At 38.5% G+C, this 13,830-nt stretch overlaps 1 pseudogene; it reads right to left on the minus strand.

The window, feature by feature from the left end:
- Positions 1–5,509: 5,509 nt before the first annotated feature.
- On the minus strand, positions 5,510–8,665 carry LOC115810093 (alpha-1-antitrypsin homolog; annotated as a pseudogene).
- Positions 8,666–13,830: the final 5,165 nt, after the last annotated feature.

The raw sequence follows: 13,830 nt of genomic DNA on the forward strand, positions 1-13,830 counted from the left end.
AGAGAGACAGACAGACAGACAGACAGAGGGAGAGAGACAGACAGAGACAGAGAGGGAGATAAAGAAAATCTGAAATGCCTGTTTCAGTTTTTGTGCAAAATTTGAGAGACTTGGTCATACATTACTGGGACAGTCTCAGCCAGATCCTTGTGATGACTGGATTGCTTGGCTGGATTAGTTTTGGGTGGATCATTCTAAATGCACCTTTCACTTTATATGAAAGTGCGTGCAGGACTACACCTTCAGACAGGCAACAACTACCATACTCCATTTAATGCATGTATGTGTGGGCATGTATAATGATAATGAATTGAAACTATTTCAAAGCTCTTAGCAGTGACTTGAATCGTTCTGTCTATTGGACTGTGACACTAGTAAGGGATGAGTTTAGGTAAAGTCCAATCAAACAAGCAGTCAACTGTATATTGGCTGAGAAAATATTTATTTTGAGAAGAGTGGGTTTGCAGGGGTAATCTGAGAACACGTTTCTGAGAAACTCACATAACTAGCAAGTGAGATCTGGTCCTTAGAAAATAGGTTACTTATTGTAGCAGGGTATTAATGAAAACAGAATTACATCAAGCATATGCAGATTCAGGACAGATGTAAACATTATAGTCTGACATAAAGCAAGAGACAAATTATACAGCATCATGTCCTCATTCAGGACCCCTGACATGTTCTTTGTAAATATTTTTCAAACAAATTTATTTTTAATTCATAATCCAAAAAATGGCATACCAGGAGGAGAAACAACTCTTTAAATTGTCTTTTTAAATAAAGTGCAGCAATATGCCGAAGTAATCTGTATCTTCAGAACCAAAATGACCAGCCTTTATCAAATACAACTTGAAACCAAAGTCTTCAACTCTGACATTAATGTGTACATTTTTAAAAGTGTTTTAAAATGTTTCTTCTTGTTTCTATTTTCTCATTTCTTAATAATCTTTGGTATTTAATTTCAGGTCATTTCTCATATTCACAGAAATTCAAGGTAACCTGACTATGTCTTCTGTCAAGGTCATATATATGTGTACACTCACAATGTACAAACAGTTGAGTGTTCTGATATGCATCTATCAGTACAGCTTTTGTGCAAGACAAACTTGTTCTCTAGAAAAAAAAAAAGTAAAACTAAGCTCTCTGACTGTAAGGATAACAGTTATTTCATGAAAAATTTGTCTGATCTCTCAGTCAGCAAAGGAAATATCTTTTTAATTACCATGTATGTCACCAGTCTGCATTCAGATGTAATACATAATGCTGGATTGGAAGAAACTGAATGTCTTATCATTTAAACTTTGATTGTTCTCCAGTAATGTTTTTTATGATTCTATGATTATGATTATTTTTGTGATAGTAGAAGCATGGCAACTGTTGTCATCTTAGCTCCTAATTTCAAAATGTTTTTATAGTTTTTCCAGAACAGAAATATACATAACATATCAATCTGTTTTCATAAAGTCTTTTACTTCATTGGATCACGTGTATGACGATATCTTAATTTAGGGAGGTACACAAGCTAAATTATATGGCTTTTATGAACACACAAACGAACACACACACACACACACACACACACACACACACACACACACACACACACACACACAATCTTACTATTTCATTTATTTTCAGCTTTGAGTGTGATGATCCATACAAAGTTGTATCTTGGCTGCAGTATGGATATCACATCATTTTTTTTTTTACTGTTGCTCATTAATTTGATCTATTAGTTAGCTTTGTAGGACGGCAGGGTGGTGCAGTGGGTAGTGCTGTTGCCTCCTAACAAGAAGGTCTTGGGTTCGATTCCTGGTCGGGTGGCCAGGACCCTTTCTGTGTGGAGTTTGCATGTTCTCCCTGTGTCTGCGTGGGTTTACTCTGGTTTCCTCCCACAGTCCAAAGACATGCAGGTTAGGTGAATTGGAGACACTAAATGATTCCCTGTTCTTTGAGTGCTAGGATAAGCTCCAGCACCCCACCCCTAATCAGGATAAGTGGCTTGAATTAGTGAGTAAGTTTTTTTTTATTACAAGACAGCACATGCAGGTCAACTTTAAGACAGGGTACTGAAGACAGAAAAGTAAAAGGGTGGGAAGAGGTGTCTCAGCTGTCTTTGTAAGTGTCTTTCTGTGTGAGGTATTGACTGATCCACGCTAGTACTGAGCCTCTGTTTCTTCTTGTTGTATTTTCCCATTTTCTGCACAGGACTTGCTTGTTTTGTCTGATGTTTCATGTGTGTATTAGCCAAAGTCCAATCAAACAAGCAGTCAACTGTATATTGGCTAAGAAAATATTTATTTTGAAAAGAGTGGGTCTGCAGGGGTCATCTGAGAACACGTTTCTGAGAAACTCACATAACTAGCAAGTGAGATCTGGGTTTTAGAAACAGGTTACTTATTGTAGTAGGGTATTAATAAAAACAAGAAAAGAATTACACCCAGTATATGCAGATTCAGGACAGATGTAAACATTATACTCTGACATAAAGCAAGACACAAATTATACAGAGTCATGTCCTCAAGACCCCTGACATGTTCTTTGTAAATATTTTTCAAACAAATTTATTTTTAATTCATAATCCAAAAAAAATGGCACACCAGGAGGAGAAACAACTCTTCAAATCATCTTTTTAAATAAAGTGCAGCAATATGCCAAAGTAATCTGTATCTTCAGAACCAAAATGACCTGTCTTTCTAAAATACAACCTGAAGCCAGATGCCAAAGTCTTCAACTCTGACATTAATGTGTACATTTTTAAAAGTGTTTTAAAATGTTTCTTTCCTTTCTATTTTCTCATTTCTTAATAATCTTTGGTATTTGATTTCAGGTCATTTCTCATATTCACAGAAATTCAAAGTAACCTGACTATGTCTTCTGTCAAGGTCATATATATGTGTACACTCACAATGTACAAACAGTTGAGTGTTCTGATATACATCTATCAGCTCAGCTTTTTCTCTGTAGAAAAAAAAGGTAAACTCATTGTACTGAAAGATGATGGAAAATCAATCACTAAGTAAGGGTCTTGTCACAAGACATCACTGAAAAGAGCAAAAACAAACAAAAAGACAAAATTTAGATAACTGTATAAAAATCTTCCAAACTAAGGTGTTGTGCCATGTATATTAAAAAACAGCTGACTCTTCTCTAAATAGAGCAAACAAAAACTATATTTATTTTCGACTCTGGTCAGACACTTCATTATATAAAGCATTTGATTACATAGAACTTAAAAAACTTTTAACAGATTATTTGCCTTTTTGCAGTTGACATATGGTCAACTCGTTGCGAATACTGATTCCTTAACTGAATCTTTGTCTTGTCATACTAACTACAAACTGATGACCAGGACTAACCTCTATCACTGGACTAAATGAACAAGAGTCCTAAAACCCAACACTCAGGGTAAAAAATGGAAGAAAAGATGAATGACAAAAAGAAAACCCTCAAAAACAAGGTGACTTAAAAAAAAGAAGAGTTAATCAAACAACATACAGTAAGTGGAGGGCAAAAGAAGCCAAGCAAATCTATGATAAAGACAAAATCAATTAGACACTCAGGTTGTAAGCTCAGATGAGAGGAGGTGTGTCACTATGGTGGCTGCACTAGGCCAAAACACAGCATAGGGAAAGCAGGGAGGAAAGTTCCTCCAATTATGAGACATGCTCCTCTGGCCAGGGGAGAATGAGTGGGAGTGAACTACAATTCTGTAGAAGTGAGAAAATAAAAGATGAGGAAACTGAGCTCTTGCAGGTCCAAAGTGAGATGACATCTCAGGCTGAAGTAGTTTCAGTGGAGTAGATTCTGGTCAGTGAGGAATCAGTGTCAGCAAGTGCCACTGGTGGTCAGGGAAATGTGTTTCTGTCTCTGTGTTTTGTGACATGCAAAGTCCCAGGTACCTGAGACCAGAAGAGAATCAGGTGTAGTGATAGAATTGCAAGATTCACTCCAGGCCTAGATCTTTGGATCAGTGCACAACTCATTAAATATCATTGCGTTGTCTATAACAAATGTCATTCTTTTGTGACATGTCATTTTTTCTACTGAAATCATTGCTTTTCTCTGGTCTAAAGCTCAGTGTTGTTGACCTTTACTGAGCAGGAGATGCTGAGACAAAGAAGTGTGTTTTACTGCTGGAGCTGGATGGATTTTCGGGTAATGCACACATTGAATGAATGAATTAATGAAGGCATGAATCTCAGTTTTTTTGTTTTGTCATAAAATTTAAGAAAAATATTAAGTCTGTTAGTTAATTAATTCGTTTTTTATCATTGTGTTTCTATTTTATTGAGAAGGTTTGTTGTTTTGTGAGAATTTTGTGACTACCCTATATGTGTTAAAATTTACAGCCTCATTGTGATCTCTGTTTATGAAGTAATAGGATCTGACTGATGCACTTATTGTAAGTCACTTTGGCTAAAAGTGTCTGCTAAATACCAAACTGCAAATTGTAAATTGAGTAATGGTGACACAGATCTCTGACTTTGTGAAAGTGACTTTCTGAAGTCTTCATACAAGCATATTTGTAACTACTTTGAATTCAGTTTTGTCCAAAAGCTAATGGAAGAGATGCAAGTGAAAGCTGAGACAAGAGAAGTGGTTCCCTCACATGGACAAATGATGGAAGGAGTGTTTGAGAAATGCTTAGATAAAAAGAGTATACTGTATTTGAAAGTCTCTTTCATCTCTAACCTGGGTATTAGCTAACAACAGCAGGAGCCCTTGTGGTGAACTACATCTTAACGCTATCCAGCAAGCCATGCTGTAGCAACTGTCTGACATTCACTACTTCTCATTTGAATGTGTTTTAGTTGAAATCCAGAGAAACACTGGACAAGGTCTGTGCTCTTAACATAAATCACAAGCACAACACCTTTGTAAAAACTGATGATTTGAATTAAAGAATAAAAATTAAAAAAAAAAAAAAGATGTACTGAAAATACACCTTCACGTGAGTCATTTTTTAAACATACTCGAGTGACCTGAAGTACCTGTACTACTGAATTGGATTGTGTGGAATTTTTTCCACCACAGGTTTCAGCGATGCTAAAGACTTTCAGAATGTCCATGTGACTTACAATCAGTGCATCGGTCGGATTCCTAATACCCCATAAGCAGACATCGCAGTTAGACTGAGCGTCAATTTAATCCTTCGTATTGCGCCCCTGGAATTCTTTGACAAACATAGAAACAAGACATGTTTTTTTTTTTTTTTTTAAAGGAAGGGAAAGGACGTTAGGCATTGGGGGATAGGTGGGTTCTGAAGAGGTGGTTTTCAGTTTCTTGCGAAGATGGTAAGGGATTCCGCAGTCCTAACTGTATGAGGGAGGTTGTTCCACCTCTGCGGGGCAATGGCGGAGAAGAGGCGTGGTCAGGATGATTGTGTGGTTTCTGAGTTCTGGGGAGATTACATAATGACTTTCTGTTGTGTAAGTGTTTGTAGCTTCTTGTAAACTGTTTTGACAGGTCATATTTTAATATTAAGAGTACAGTGTGGGGAGAGAACTTAACTTTGCAATGTTTATTTTTAAACAGACCCAAAATCAGATGAGGAAATTACCTTTGGTGGAAATAATCAGATAAACATACATAGACACAAATATAAACATATGCACACTTGAAAGAAGAATGATCTGATGATTTCCAGTCTAAAATGTCAGAGCTGTGGAGCAGAATTTCTTTTCATTCAGCCTTGGTATCATCTTACGTATGTATAGATACACGCAGCTCTGGATGAATTTTTGTCAACAAATGTGAAATCAGATATGTGACTATAAGGTTCAGGGGCCCTTATGCAGCAGTAGGGTCTGTTATCTTGCCCATGAAGAGGATAGTTTTGGTGCTGTCTTCAACAATCAGCAGGAGGAATGGTCTGTTCAGATCAATTGTCAGTCTTGGTAGAGATGACCCAAGTAAAATCTCTACAGTGGTGGCAGCAGCTGCGTCAGAGCCTCTCTCATCCACTTTGAGAGCTGCCTTATGTTCCACCTGGAGAATTTATTGAGAAAGAAACAGAGGCATGAAACATGTCAGTGTATTTCTCAGAAATTCATGTCAACTGTCTTTTACCAGCATAATATAATAACTCTTATGTCAACTGTCTATTACCAGTATAATATAAAACTGTATTATGGTTTGTAACATTTCCCTACAAAGGATATAATTCTGATAGTGGAGAGCGAAAATCAGTGCAGTAAATTCTTCCTTGGAGTTCTCAGTTCCGCAGGAGGAGAATTGCTTTTGCTGATTTAAGATTAACACGAAAGCAACAAAATGGACAAAATGGAGACACAAAAGGGGAGTCCTGAACAGTCTTTGATTATTTTTAATATACCTTTGAAACCTTCAGCTTCTGTATCTCTGATAGGCCAGAGAGGTCTGCTGTTTCTGAGAATGCACTGACCATTCCCATCTCCTTCAGAGTGTCAGCCAGGGAGTAAATTGCTGAAATGGAGAACTTGGGCACTGTCACTGGGAATTTCTCTCTGGGAAACAGACAGTTTGACACATTTAAGCCCCAGATAATCTTGAGGATGCAGTGTCGTTGCATTCAACTAGTGATTTTAAGCCTTCAACGACTGTTATATTGTTTTTTTTCGCCAGAGACAATGTCACACACAATAACTCTGATGTTACATTGAAGTCAAAGTTAGCACCTGATAACAGAGACATACTATCCAGTGCAAGACTGAGAAAATAATTCACAATTCTCCAAAAGCAAAGTGACAAGTAATTGCAGTGCACTGCAGCTGATTTCAAATCATGGTGTTTGGACACGTAGATTGAAGAAGTACAAGAAAGAACCATTTCCTACAATCTTACTCAGTCTTACGACACAGAATCAAAACATGACTTTTAACCTTGCTCCATATAGCTCAGAGGAGAGTGTCAAACTTTACCATGTGAAGGAGACTCTTTCTACACTTGCAGGATTTTTGAAAGACTCCTCCCTTACCTCAAAAGACTGTCATGCCAGTGTTTGATCTGATCTTTAGAGAGGAGCCCCTCCACCTCCTGCATCTTCCCCTCATCAGGAAGAAGGATCATCATGGAAGCATTGCCCTTGTATGGCAACATAATGTGAACATACCTCTGAAAAATAAATAACTTATCAGCATCATGACAGCGTCTTTATCCACATCCTTAACCAAGTCAGTGATCATGTCCTCTGTCTTCTTGGCAATGTACTTATTGATCTCTTGTGCAGCCACATCAGGTTTGCTGAAATCAGCAGTGAAAGCCTCACTCTGATAGTAGTGTTGGGCATCCTGCAGGAACTTGTCAAGTGGCTTGAAGCCCTGTCTGACGGCTAGAGAAGTGCCCATCTCCAGCTGAAAGGCATCTCGGCTGTGGTTGAGCATGTGGAGCAGGTGCTCGTATCCCTCATTAACCTGTGCGGGCTGGAGGTTACTGTATTCCAGTACACGGTAGATCTCTGAGTGAGTGTGTTCCTTGGCGCCCAGGGCTAGCAGGGATAGTGCCATAGAGATGCTCACTGGACTGAAAAAGATGTTCTTGCCTTTGGAGTCGGGCAGGGCATTTAGCTTCCTGTACAGACTGAAAGCAAAGTCAGCATTGTGTGGGGAAAGCAGATGGCAGTCTTGGTGGGCACCCTCATGACTGGGATGGGGCTCCCCTTTGGCGTGATGAAGGTGTTTGTGATGATCTGCAGAGTGGATGCAATGATCGTTGCTAGCTGGAGCTGCAGCACAGGCTATGACCAGCAGCAGGCCAAAGGTCAAATAACAAGAGAACTTATCCCACATTTTGCTATCTACCTAAAGAGCACAAGACAGAGGGACAGATATTCTCATCATTGGCCCTCTGCATGGTTCTTCAGTATAATATTCTTTATAGAAGTAAATCGTACAAAAGAGTAAAAAAGCAAGGTAGAGTATAAGAATGTATTAGAGCATTGTAATAAAAACAAGAAAATAATTGGTATATATAAGTCGATGTGCACAAAAATACTGAAATATATGTGAAATAATATGCTTAAATTATAAATCGCTGAAAGTAGTAATCATTTTATAAATATCCTCTTTGATCTTCTCAGACACCCCAAATATTACCCTGCATACATGAAATGCCTACTGAGACAAGATGTCTTCTTTTATTATATTCTAGTCAAAATTCATTCCAAATAAAACTAAAATGATCATGCACAAGTCTTCCTGTAGCCTGTACATTGCACGAATGTCATTTATACAGCTGTTCAGTTTTGTAAAATGGTAGACCGTTTATTCAACTTATTATTACTAAAATATTACACTATTGACAACACATAGTTCTGCAAAATAAATTCACGTTCTATCTATATACATTTTAAAGTAGACCGCTGAGGGTTTCGGAGCTTATGTTTTTCATGTTTCTAGGACAAAAACCGGCGGAGTTTTCGAAGTGGTTTGTTGAAATTTCTGTTTCATCAAATTAAAATTTAAAAAAAGAGCGTATTGCAGATAAAATATCAGTCTCTAGCCATTTCAGTGTTTCTATGTAAATAGTAAAACTGCAGTCATCATATCTGATTAATGCCTGATCCCAGTTAAAATACTCTATTCATTTTTTAGCCAGTGTTCGTTGATTTGAAGATTTACTGTGACAATATAACACTGGATTAATCAAGATGGTTATCAGGTAACTTACCATAGGAGTACTGTCTGCAAAGTCTTAAAGTTATGTAAGATCAGAGGTCATGTCAGACATCTGGAAGTTCAGTAGCAGGACAAGTGAGATTGTATGTTGTTTTGATTTTTTCTTGTCTTTTTTTTTTTGGCTCAGAGGTTATTTGCCAACATTAGTTAGAACAGTTACTTTACAGTTTGCACATCTGTCTTTGGCATGTCATTGGCACTTTCATCACCTCATGCACCAATGTCAGGCCTCTTTCTGCAGGGACCTTGAGGATGGGAGAGAAACCCTGAGGGAGGGAGAGAGAGAGAGAGACAGACAGACAGACAGACAGACAGACAGAGGGAGAGAGACAGACAGAGACAGAGAGGGAGATAAAGAAAATCTGAAATGCCTGTTTCAGTTTTTGTGCAAAATTTGAGAGACTTGGTCATACATTACTGGGACAGTCTCAGCCAGATCCTTGTGATGACTGGATTGCTTGGCTGGATTAGTTTTGGGTGGATCATTCTAAATGCACCTTTCACTTTATATGAAAGTGTGTGCAGGACTACACCTTCAGACAGGCAACAACTACCATGCTCCATTTAATTCATGTGTGTATATGTATATGTGGGCATGTATAACACTAATGAACACTAAAGCCTTTGCCACCTGGGTGTGTATGGTTGTGTGTCTGCCCTGCGATGGACTGGTGACCTGTCCAGGGTGTTGCCCCGCCATTCGCCCAATGGGCGCTGGGATAGGCTGCAGCACCCCCCCCCCCCCCCGACCCTAATCAGGATAAGCGGCTTAGATAATGAGTGAGTGAGTTTATTTTTTTTACAAGATAGCGCATGCAGGTCAACTTTAAGACAGGGTACTAAAAATACAGAGGTAAAAGGGTCGGAAGAGGTGTCCCAGCTGTCTTTATATGTTGGACTCTTTGTAAGTTGCTTTCTGTGTGAGGTATTGACTGATTAATGCTGAGCCTCTGTTTCTTGTTGTTCCATTTTCCCAGTTTCTGCATAGGACTTGCCTGTTTTGTCTGATATTTCATGTGTGGCTTAGCCAAAGTCCAATCAAACAAGCAGTCAACTGTATATTGGCTGAGAAAATATTTATTTTAAAAAAAGTGGGTTTGCAGGGATCATCTGAGAACACGTTTCTGAGAAACTCACATAACTAGCAAGTGAGATCTGGGTTTTCGAAAACAAGTTACTTATTGTAGTAGGGTATTAATAAAACCAAGAAAAGAATTACATCCAGTATATGCAGATTCAGGACAGATGTAAACAGTATAGGCTGACATAAAGCAAGACACAAATTATACAGAGTCATGTCCAAAAAAAATGGCACACCAGGAGGAGAAACAACTCATTAAATTGTCTTTTTAAATAAAGTGCAGCAATATGCCAAAGTAATCTGTATCTTCAGAATCAAAATGACCAGCCTTTATCAAATACAACCTGAAGCCAGATGCCAAAGTCTTCAACTCTGACATTAATGTGTACATTTTTAAAAGTGTTTTAAAATGTTTCTTTTTCTTTCTATTTTCTCATTTCTTAATAATCTTTGGTATTTAATTTCAGGTCATTTCTCATACTCACAGAAATTTAACCTGACCTGACTATGTCTTCTGTCAAGGTCATATATATGTGTACACTCACAATGTACAAACAGTTGAGTGTTCTGATATGCATCTATCAGTATAGCTTTTGTACAAGACAAACTTGTTCTCTGGAAAAAAAAGTAAACTCATTGTATGTGTACTGAAAGATGATGGAAAATCTATCACTAAGTAAGGGTCTTGTCACAAGTTACTTGTACTTTTATTTGTAGCTGGTGTTCAAATTTTAATTTCCAAAATTTTTTGGCAAGTACGTATTGCAAAATAACCCCCTCAAGGGTTTGGCGTTCCTTTGAACTAGCCTTAGTAGGCTATACAATTTATGTCACTATAATTATGTGACAACCATGACTGCCTTTTATTAATTGGGCAATAAGACCGATTAGGCAATTGAAAGAACATGACCCTCTCTTTCCTTGTGACCGTGTGCCAGTGTTCTTTGTTATCCATTGTGGTCCAAAGTATTTCATCCACTGCTTTGAAGAGTGTCTCTTCATGTTTGCTCAAAGACAATGTCAATGGTTACAAAAAATTCTAATTTGGTAAAAGTGACTTGTGAAGGTCTCATACAGAGAAGAAGTACTTTTATTTCATCCTCTGCATTTAACCCATCTCACACACACACTAGCAACAGTGAGCACACACACACACACACTAGGGGCAGTGGGCAGCCGCAGTACAGCACCCAGGGACCAACTTCAGTTCTTTAGCCAGAGCCTTGGTAAAGGCCACTTACAGGAGTATTAAACCTTAAAAATGGCTTTGACGGTGGGGGGAAACTGGGAACTGCCGGTGGAAACCCACACAGAACATGCAAACTCAGCACAGAAAGGACCTGGGACGGCCAGGATTTGAATCCAGGATCTTCTTGCTGTGATGCGACAGTGCTAACTACTGAGCCACCACCCTGCCCAAGCACATTTGTAACTACTTTGAATTAAATTATGTCCAAAAGCTTATGCAAGAGATACAGTTGAAAGCTGAAACAAGAGAAATGGTGCCCTCACATGGACGGATGATGGAAGGAGCGTTTGAGAAATGCTAAGACATAAACAGCATATTTGAAACTCTCTTTCATATCTAACTTGGTTATTAGCTAACAACATTAGGAGCTCTTGTGGTAAACTACATCTGCATGCTATCCAGCAAGCCATGCTGTAGCAACTGTCTGACATTCACTATTTCTCATTTAAACATGTGAAATCCAAGGAATCACTGGACAACGTCTGTTCTTACAATAAATCACTAGCACAACGCCTTTATAAAAGTTGAAGAGTTAAATTAAAGTATAAGTATTAAAAAAGGATGTACTAATACACCTTCACTTGAGTCATTTTTTAAACATACTTGAGTGACTTGAAGTACCTGTACTATTGAATTGGATTGTGTGGAATTTCTTCCACCACAGGTCTCAGTGGAGCTAAAGACTTTCAGGATGTCCACCTTTGAAGTAATGTTGATTGTGTGGTTTCTGAATTCTGGGGAGATTACATAATGACTTTCTGTTGAATGTAATTGTAAGCTGTTTCGACAGGTCATATTTTAATATTAAGAGTACTGGTTCATTGTGAAGACTATTATTATGTGAATGTACCTCTGAGAAACAAATAACTTATCAGCATCACGACATTGTCATCATCCACATTTTTAACCAAGTCAGTGATCATGTCCTGTGTCTTCTTGGCAATGTACTTATTGATCTCTTGTGCAGCCACATCAGGTTTTCTGAAATCAGCAGTGAAAGCCTCACTCTGATAGTAGTGTTGGGCATTCTGCAGAAACTTGTCAAGTGGCTTGAAGCCCTGTCTGATGGCTAGAGAAGTGCCCATCTCCAGCAGAAAGGCATCTCGGCTGTGGTTGAGCATGTGGAGCAGGTTTTATTTTACTAGGAACAAAAACGAAGCCAGAGACTGTATATTTTTTAATGGTCAGGAAATACAGAAACATTTCTTTGACATAATGGTAATTAGTTAATGACGTTATATTTTTGCTGTTTTATTTATTACAGCAAATTAACATATTTTCTGCTTGCAATAACTTTGCTGTGGAGTTTACTTCCTGTCTTCCGCTGAGCATCACTCACGTCTTCAGATTGCGGACATAAATTTACTGGTGGCAGGCGATGATATAACGTGAAAGTGAAATGTGGTATGGTCTCCCTATTTGCAGTTAAAGGAGGTAAATATTATGCTATGCCCCTTATAAAATGTCGTTCTTAGACATCATCTTCATTAATATTTGATGGATAGTGTAGTGACCACTGCCTGGGTGTACATACAGTGACGTCACCCCTCAGCTCTGTGGGAGTCAGAATTTACTTTTGTATGAGAAAAGATGCTGGTTTGAGCCATTGTCAGCATCGTTATATTATAAGTCTCTTTTTTGGCCGCTGAAACCTTAATTTATATCACAACAATGTCTGCCCTTAATAAAACTACCGCTGAAGCATGAAGTTTTTCGTCTGGTGTTCATCTTTTCTTCCCTAGCGATTCCCTGCAGATCACCCACATCCCTACAATAGGCTACCATGTTAAGAGAACTAATTTTATAGCTAGCTCCAGTTAGGCTAAACATAATGTGCCCTGCATAGCCCATTAGAAAGCTTGTTAACTGTGGTGTTAAAATGATATCGTTTCTCATGACCGGGAAGCCACAGTGGATTTCGACCTGAGGACAGATTGTACCACAGTGCTCCTAGTTAGTGATGCAATGCTTTTTTGTAATGTTCCATAGACATTTTTATACTGTCCGAAAGATACATATTGTCATGTCACACAGCCCTACGTGGAACATTACTAACTGGCATTTCAAGAGCATGGCAGTTTTATTTAGTCGTAATTGGTTCACTAAGGCAAGTTCCTCTCTGTCCCTGTTACAGTTTTCATGATGTTTTCCTCTTGCACCATCTTAATCATGGTCCTTTCACTGTTTCAGTATGTAGAGCATAACATGAGAGTGATTACGGAACTATGCTGCTAAGTTGCGCAGGCATTGACATTGCTCCTGTAAAGGCGCCATTATACTCGATGCATTGGTCTTTGCATGTGCAAGCTGTGATATCAACACAGCACCAAAACCGTTTCTACTCAGGTTCGAGGCGAGCTTGACTCGCTGCAGTCGTTTCCTAAATGATAGGTGTTGCTGATGTGCTACTGAGAAAAATCTACACCTCTGAAATAGAAATAAGAAGAGGTAAAAGAACGCAAAACAAGGTGGATTGTTCACGAAAGTATAGGATAAAATCGCAATAAACCCCATGTTGATACAACTAAAACTTGTTTTCATCAACCACTACCATCTTACCCTAAGCTAATCACCTCTTTCCAGTGTGGGTGAAATTCTCAGCCTGGGCCAAATGAGACTGAGTCCCAACGCCACATGATACCTGTTCTGAGACAAAACAATAGGAGTCTAACAATGAGTCAGATGCAGTGTAAGTTTATTGTATAGTTCAAAAGGCATACAACAAACTGAGTCAGGTCCCGGGGAGTGACTGACGCCTTCTCACAAAGCACCGGTTTTTATACACGTTTCCTCAAAAAAGATACACATTACTTTGTCTCTTTGTATGTGGGGCGTCTCTGCCA

Source organism: Chanos chanos, chromosome 4, assembly GCF_902362185.1.
Source record: "Chanos chanos chromosome 4, fChaCha1.1, whole genome shotgun sequence".
NCBI classification, from domain to species: Eukaryota; Metazoa; Chordata; class Actinopteri; order Gonorynchiformes; family Chanidae; genus Chanos; species Chanos chanos.